Below are 7,780 nucleotides of genomic sequence, written 5' to 3'. Positions count from 1 at the left end.
AAGGTAACTAACATCTATGAGAGATTTTGTTGCTATCAGTCTAATAACTGTATATCTGAAAAGGTGGTTATGGTTATGGTTATTTCCTTGCGGTTACAGGGAAAAAAAAGTTTGTTTGCCATTTGACTTATAAAAACCGTCTTAGGGCCAGAGAAGCAGTCCAGGGGGAAAGCACATACCATGCACGTGGCTGACCCTGGTTCAATCCAGGCACACACGGTTCCTTGCACATATCCAGATGCAGTCCTGGAGGTCCCTGTGCACCATCAGGGAGGCTGGAATAATCTCCAGCACCATTTGGCTGCAGGGGGAGGAGGCTGCTTGGAGACTTCTTGGGAAACCACTCCCAAAATAAAGTAAAACTGAATAAACATTAAAGAATGACAATAAAGTTCCCTGCAAATATTTCCCGAAACGCCTAACTAGAGTTTCCTTGTACATTTTGTCACTGAATACTCTGCTATTTATCAGTAATGAAAGCGATCACTCTGGTTGATTATGCTTCCTCAGGGTGTAGTATTTATGGGGGCAAGTTCCACCTGAATGTAGGAGAAGGAGCGAGTTAAGGGGATGAAGTTTTAACATTTCACAGCTGGTGAAAAAATATGTATAAGTAATGCCAAGTTCAATCACTGTTCTCTAAAGAGATGGACAGCAGAGGCAGACTCTGGGAAGCCATCATGTCTTGTGGCTCCCAGGGACACAGAATGTGGCAACAAAAACTTATAGTCATGGCTTCTGTTTTGTTTTGTTTTGGAACCACACCCAGCCAAGCTCATAAACTACTCCCAACTTGATCGGTGCTTGAAGGTCACGCCTGCCTGCTGGTACTTGGAGTTCATATGCTCTGTCAGGGATCCCACCCAGACCTCTGCATACAAACATGTGCTCCAGTCACTGAGATGTCTCCCTTGCTACAGTTGTGGAATTTTTACAAGGGACCACATCACCACCTGACGAACATTAAACTACTTAGTGTTATCACAATTGTTGTATTTGGGCATTCCCTTATTAACAGGAAATGAATGCTGAAAGCTTAAGCAAATGAACGGCATGAGTTGCTTCTCTCTAGATTTCTGATAACCCCTGTGGCAAGCCTGAAATTGGGGGAAGGAGTAGATTGATTTAACCACTTTTGCAGCAATTGAGTTTTTTAACTGGTTACTAATGGTTACCAAGAACAATTCCTTAGTAAGAAATAGAGGATCTGGGACACTCCTGCAGTACAAATTCTCTGTTCTGTGGGGGAGTAACCAAGAAAGCAGCCAGGGCTTCCCTTCAGGCTTAAATTGTCAGTAGTTCCCCACAGACTAAAGAATAAAGAGCTAACTCACAAATGCACAGATGAGGTGACCAAGCCACGTTGGAAAGGTCACAAAAGGAAGCTTTTTCTGGGACTGGGGATGGAGCTCAAAGGACTAGTACATTTGTTTGGCATGCCAAAACCCAGGAATCAATTCCTGGTGTCACGTAAACCTCAGAGAACTACCCTTCTGAGCACCATCTGAGACTTAGCTCTGAGGCCTACCAGTTGTGGCCTAAACACAAACAAACAACAAACAGATCAAAGGAATGTTTTCACTGTATGATGCACTGGAGTTCAGGTCATAAAAATTCACAGTAGAATTAAGCAAACTCTTACAGAATGAGCCTTAAGAATAAGAATGCAGGTGGTAGTGCAGTGGTTAGGGCACTTGCCTTGAGAGCAGTCAACCCAGGTTCGATCCCTGCCATCCCTTATGGGCCCCTGAGCACCACCAGGAGTAATTCCTGAGTGGGGAACTAGGAGTAATCCCTGAGCACTGCTGAATGTGACCCAAACACAAGAAACAACATACAAAAAAGAATAAGAATACAGGTCAGGTTCCCAGGTTACCAACAGGTAGACTTGCCTTCAGTTTTTCCCATTTGCTGAGTTTTCCCAGGTCCAACAACATGGCTCAATTTTAGTTCAATCCTGAAGAGAAGAGAGAATTGGAAAGAAGTTCCAGACAGAAGCAGTGTTAGGTTTACTGCTTACTTCAGACATCATCCTTTCTCCTTCTTCCCTTTTCTTCTATCCCCACCCACCCACCCACTTCTTCAGCGTCAGCTGCATTGTTAGAGTTATATACAATTCCTTCTTTCTTCCTGACCCGCTGAGGGCTATTGTTTCTCTCCTCTTCTCCCTGTAACTAGAAGAAGCTCTCATAACACCTAAAATTTACCAGAGGTGCTACTGTTAAAGACGCTGAGGCAAGTCCTAGGACAGAAGTCCTTTCTCTCTAGTTCCATCACCTTCTCTTGCTTTCCTGGGGCCTGGTGCCCTGCATAGAAGTGCTCGGCAATGTGTACTAGTTTTAAGGAGTAGAAGTGTTGTTGCTAGGAATGAGGCATCATTTTATCCAACAAGCTGTTCACTAAGACCAAGGAGACTCTGGTATGAGACACTGGCCAAGAGAAAAGATGTGGGTCTGGTCAGGAAATACAACTGTGTCTAAGAGACATTACTCTGGATAGAACCAACCAGCTATGTAGGGAGGAGACCTGCCAACTGGATTTTTGAGTAATTTATGCTGAAACCATCAGCATGTCTAATGAAAAGCTTCATGTTATTACTAGCTTGGGGGCAAATATATTTGTTGTGAATGACTGTAGGTGGTGTTGAATGTGACATATAAGCTTAGAAGGAGCACAGCATATGCTGGCAGACATGGATCTATGCTCAGGCATCACTCCTGGCGGTGCTTGTGGAACCACGTTGAGTGCAAGAGATCAAACCTAGGGCAGTCATACATGTAAGGCAAGCTCTCTGACCACTATACTATCTCTCAGGCCCCAGAGTTTAAATCCTTACTCTTTGCAGCCAGGTTGCCTTGTAGAATGTTTGGACCAATGCAATAAGGCATGAATGCTGATGCGCAAGAGCCGAGCCCCAGCCTCGAGAGGTCTTGTTTCTTCCCTGGCAGGCAACCTTCATGGGCCTGGCCATCATCATCACAATATGCCCAGGTTAACTGAGATGAGATCAGGTCAAAGTCAAGTGGGAAGAATCATCACAGGTGCTCTTAGACACACAATCATCCCAGTATATGGGATAGTGGGTGGTTTTGTGTATGGTAGGCACTGTATGGGCAACAAGCAACCAATCTCTTAAGTACATATTTCCGGGAGCTAGGTCAGAGGTTAAAAACGAAGTTATGAATAAGGGCAAACACAACAAGGTGGGTAGGGACCTCTGTCCAGAGCAGTGAACAGGAGGAGACGCCTGGACTGGAAATTAGGAGACGAGATCACACAGGTTAAGTATACAAGGCCAGCACAGACCTGAAAGAAAAGAACGGTAAGAGACAGGCTTCAGAACTTGAGTGTCGCAAACAGGGAGACACTGAGAGCCAATGGTAATCAGTATTGAGCATGTAGCATAGGACACTGATGAAACAACTGGTTTTATGGGTTTTTGTGGTACAAACAGAAGATTAAGGGGTCAGGGAGGCTGGGAGGAGTGAGCTCAAGATGTCAGGGTGAAGAAGTTCAGCTGGGACTCCTCTTCTTCCTGATTGATTCTTCTACCAACACAGATTGGGGGGTTGTGTGAGGCTGGCTTGAGGGTTCAGTGATACAGAGCATAAGTACTAGACTGACTTCTGGGGGTATGATATGACAGGTTCCCCCACAGAAAACTGGATGACCAAGTTAGATGTCCATGTGGTTGTGAAAAAAAGGGTTCAGGTTTCCTTTCCAAAAACTTATGCATCAGGATCCTTATAGACCCATTTGAGTTCCATATATTCCACCTGAAGGAGAAACTCAGGGGAAAGATAGGGGAAACATACAGGGATAAAGCTTATTTTGCAACCTAGAGAATTCAGTCTAAAGGGATCAGAAATGAACTTCTCTGTTATCAGGTCAAATGAGACCTCTGCTGGGCTCATGACCAGATGGGCTGTTTAAGAAAGGTGGAATTGGGGGCAAGGGCCACTCTGGGGCATCATGGCAAAAGAGAGGTCCACTTGAGCACTTATTCATTATTCTGGCACCCTGAAACCCACCAAATCTATGAATGTGCTTATTCTCTTTCCTTATAAAATCTGCTTCCAGTGACCATACAGGCAAGATGGCTACTTTGAGGATATGAGTCCAACAGCTTCCAACTTGCCCACGTATCACCACTAAAGCTCTTTCTTAATCTGTCACTGTATTTCTCAATCTATCAGCCCGGGTGTGGCAGTGGAACCAGACCCTCAGGGTTATGATGTGAGACAAATCTCTAGCATAGAAGACATCTGATGGGCTTGAAATTATCTACAGAAGAATAAATTATTTCTCTCTCATTAGCATGATAAAATTGAAATACTTATTAGAGATTCAGTTAAAATACAAGAATTCTGCAACAATGCAGCTCTTTATAGCTTTATAGCCTCCCTAGCAATTCACCATAGTGATTTAAAGGCACATCAACAAAATTACTCTTCTTAATTACCTACACAGACAACTTGTTAAAAGTATGTCTAAGTATTGCAGTGGTGGTGGGAGGGGGCTGAGGAGTGGTGCCAGGGAATTGAATGAGACAATTGGTCACTTTAAATCTTGACAAGATGAGGGGTAGCAAGTCAGACAGATCATGGAAATGGTTAAAAGATGGAGATCTTTCAAAAGGGGTGCAAGAGAAAACTTCCTGTTTGACCCCCCACTCCCATGTCTGGGCAGAAAGCAGCAAGTCTCAGTCACCTGGATTGAGAACAAAGGAAAACCGAAAGGACTAAGAGCTACATGTCTACGGGCCTTCAGATGGCTCCTGAAGGTCAGCCCCCCTTCCCCCTCCCACCCCCCCCAGCAACACAGTACAGAGCTGCAGACCTGGACCAGGAGGACAGTGAAGGTCAAAGGTCATCTTGGAGAGCGTGGGACATGAAGAATGACATTGTCCACTGGACGAGAGGGGACAGACAAAGTGACATGATACACAGGAAGCAAAGAGAGAACTGGGCATGGACACAGGAAGGGCCCGGATGTACTGAGACTAATAGAGAAACGTGAACAACAGAAGCATCGGGAGTTTGTGCAGTAACTGTACATGCAGAACTCAAGGCACCCATGCAGGAGTGGGCCAGTTTCATGGTATAAGAGTCTGACATCAAATGGACTCTAAGGGGCTGGAGCAATAGTACAGAGGGTAGGGCGTTTGCCTTGTAAGCGGCTGACCCGGGTTCGACCCAGTTTCGATTCCCAGCATCCCATATGGTCCCCTGAGCACCGCCAGGAGTAATTCCTGAGTGCAGAGCCAGTATTAACCCCTGAGTATTGCCGGGTGTGACCCCAAAAACAAAAGAAAAAAAATGGACTCTCAGGGGAGTAGCTGAGGAAAGGACATGGCTTTATTTTAATGTGTGACCTTGAAGATTGTGTTCCATTGAATCAACATGTATGTGGCCCTTCCTATTTACCAGGCACTGTTGTGTTTTGGAAATTTACTTAATCTTCATAATGACATTGGTAGGCAGGCACTATTGTTAGTGACATCTTTTTTCAGGGCAGCAAGTGAGGCTCTGCGAAGTTAAGTGAACTGTCTCCAGGCATATGCAAGTTAGAGCTGAGCTTCAAAACCAGGCGGTCCTGTTCTGAGTCTGTTAGTCACAACCACAGTGCCCAGGCTGTTGGTTACCTTTGGCAAGACTCTCAAAATCTAGAGTGGGTATTTGTCACCAACAACCTACAAGATGATAGTTAAAAACAGACTTCTTGGGGCCAGAGGGATGGGACTGGAGAAAGGTGTTTACGTGGCACATGATCGATCCAGTTCCATCCCCAGCACCACACATGATCCTCAGAGCACTGCAAGGTGGGATTCTGGAGCACAGAGTGAGGAGTCAACTTTGAGCACAGTGACACGTAGCCCCAAGCCCCCGCCAAACAAACACCACAATAGGTTTCTTTCCTTTCTTAGAATCAGAAAAAAAATTAAAAAGCTAAGAGATTTTATTCCAATTTCAACAAGTCTTTAAACTGGATTTTAGAGTCACTGCACCCAGGGAATCTCTCCTGTAATTTCAAAAACTAGCTTTCCTAGCTCTCCCATTCCTTGACTTCCTTCATCTTCATTTGTATTACCGAGAGCCCTGGATGCTCCTTCCGTCTTCAGTCTGTGACCAAATCTCAAAATGTTCATCAGTGAAAGATTTGCAGGGTTTTTATTTTTAAGTCATGGGCAAATGGGGGACTGGGGGTTCCCTTTGGCTGTGAAGAGACCTGAATCCTTGCCCATGTACTTTGCAACATCCTGGCCAAACAGCTATAAAAAACAAGGCTAAACATTCATCCAGTATCATATGCTCCTGATTTGCATTTTCTTACACCTAAAATTGGGACCTCTGCCTCAAAGATTATTGAGCTCTTGAATTCAAGATATGCATTTTCTGTTCAACCAAAGTTTAGAAATTATCCTAGGTCCACCAGAGACAAACAATTTGTTATTTAAAATAATTATCTAAATGTAAAAGTCTCATCTATTGAGAATGGCATGGGCTATTTCAACTGCATATAAACTAGAATGCATTCCAACATTTGATTAAAAATCTCTCTCTCTCTCTCTCTCTCTCTCTCTCTCTCTCTCTCTCTCTCTCTGTCTGTCTCTCCCCCATCTCTATCTCTCTGTGCACTGTTCTTTTTTCCATACAGTGCTAGCTTTTATTTACTTATTTAGAGGAGAGGGGTGCCCCTCGTTGTATTTAGAGCTTACCCCTGACTCTATGCCTAAGGACCATTTCTGGCAGTTTTTGCGGGACCACTTGGGGTGTTGGGGATCAGGCACAGGTCACTGTGTGCAAGGCAAGCATCCTGCATACTGCAATGCTTAATGTTCTGCTCCCCCAATTTTAAGTCAACAAGTCTATCCTCGAGTTGAGAATGTGTTTCTTGGAAACTGGGCAGAGTGTTCAGAAGTGCTGAAGTCATACCTCACACACAGAAGTCCGAGCTCAATGTCTGGGATGACGTGATCCTGGAGACCACTTAGTCTTGCTCCCATAATCCTTCAGCACTGCAATGGCCGCACACAGGACCTGCAGATCTGCACAGGAAAACTGAGTTTGCTGAGAGTGGGCCCTGGGCCCCTAGGCTACCGCTTGAGAGGAACCCACAAAATCAAATAGAAATGCTACTTCAAATCCCCTCAAATGCACTACTTTTTTCTGTGGATGAAAGGCAAGGACTGGAGCAATACCACAGCAGGTAGGGCGTTTGAATTGCATACGGCCAACCCGGGTTCGATTCCCATCATACCATATGGTCCCCTGTGCACCACCAGGGGTAATTCCTGAGTGCTGAGCCAGGAGTAACCCCTGTGCATCGCCAGGCATGACCCAAAAAGCAAAAAAAAAAAAAAAAAAAAAAAGGCAAATCATTTACCCTACTAGGTAAAGTGCTTTGAGCACCTGTCAACTTCACAGCCAGCGCTCCACCAGGCACGCACGAGCAGACACGCCCTTTCCCAGTGCCACATTGATTTGGGATTGCCATTCCATCCCCCGGTGTTCTCTTCTAAACCACCCTCTTATCCTCTGCCTACACAAGCATCACCAGTTCTCACTCGAGGATGCTAGTGCATTCTTCAAACCCAGCTTAAACATCATTTCCTTTGGGGAAAAAAAAAAGTTCGACTCTGTAACTGACCTAGATTTCCAACCCTTCACTCCAACCCTCTGTTTTTGTTTGTGGGTCACTTCCAGCTGTGCTCAGGACTCGCTGCTGGCAGTGCTCAGATACCCATATGTGGTGCTGGGAATAAAACCAGAGTCAGCGG

This window comes from Sorex fumeus, unplaced genomic scaffold, assembly GCF_029834395.1.
Source record: "Sorex fumeus unplaced genomic scaffold, SorFum_2.1 ptg000044l, whole genome shotgun sequence".
NCBI classification, from domain to species: domain Eukaryota; kingdom Metazoa; phylum Chordata; class Mammalia; order Eulipotyphla; family Soricidae; genus Sorex; species Sorex fumeus.
The sequence above is the reverse complement of the archived record's forward strand: the minus strand, read 5'-3'. Positions refer to the sequence as shown.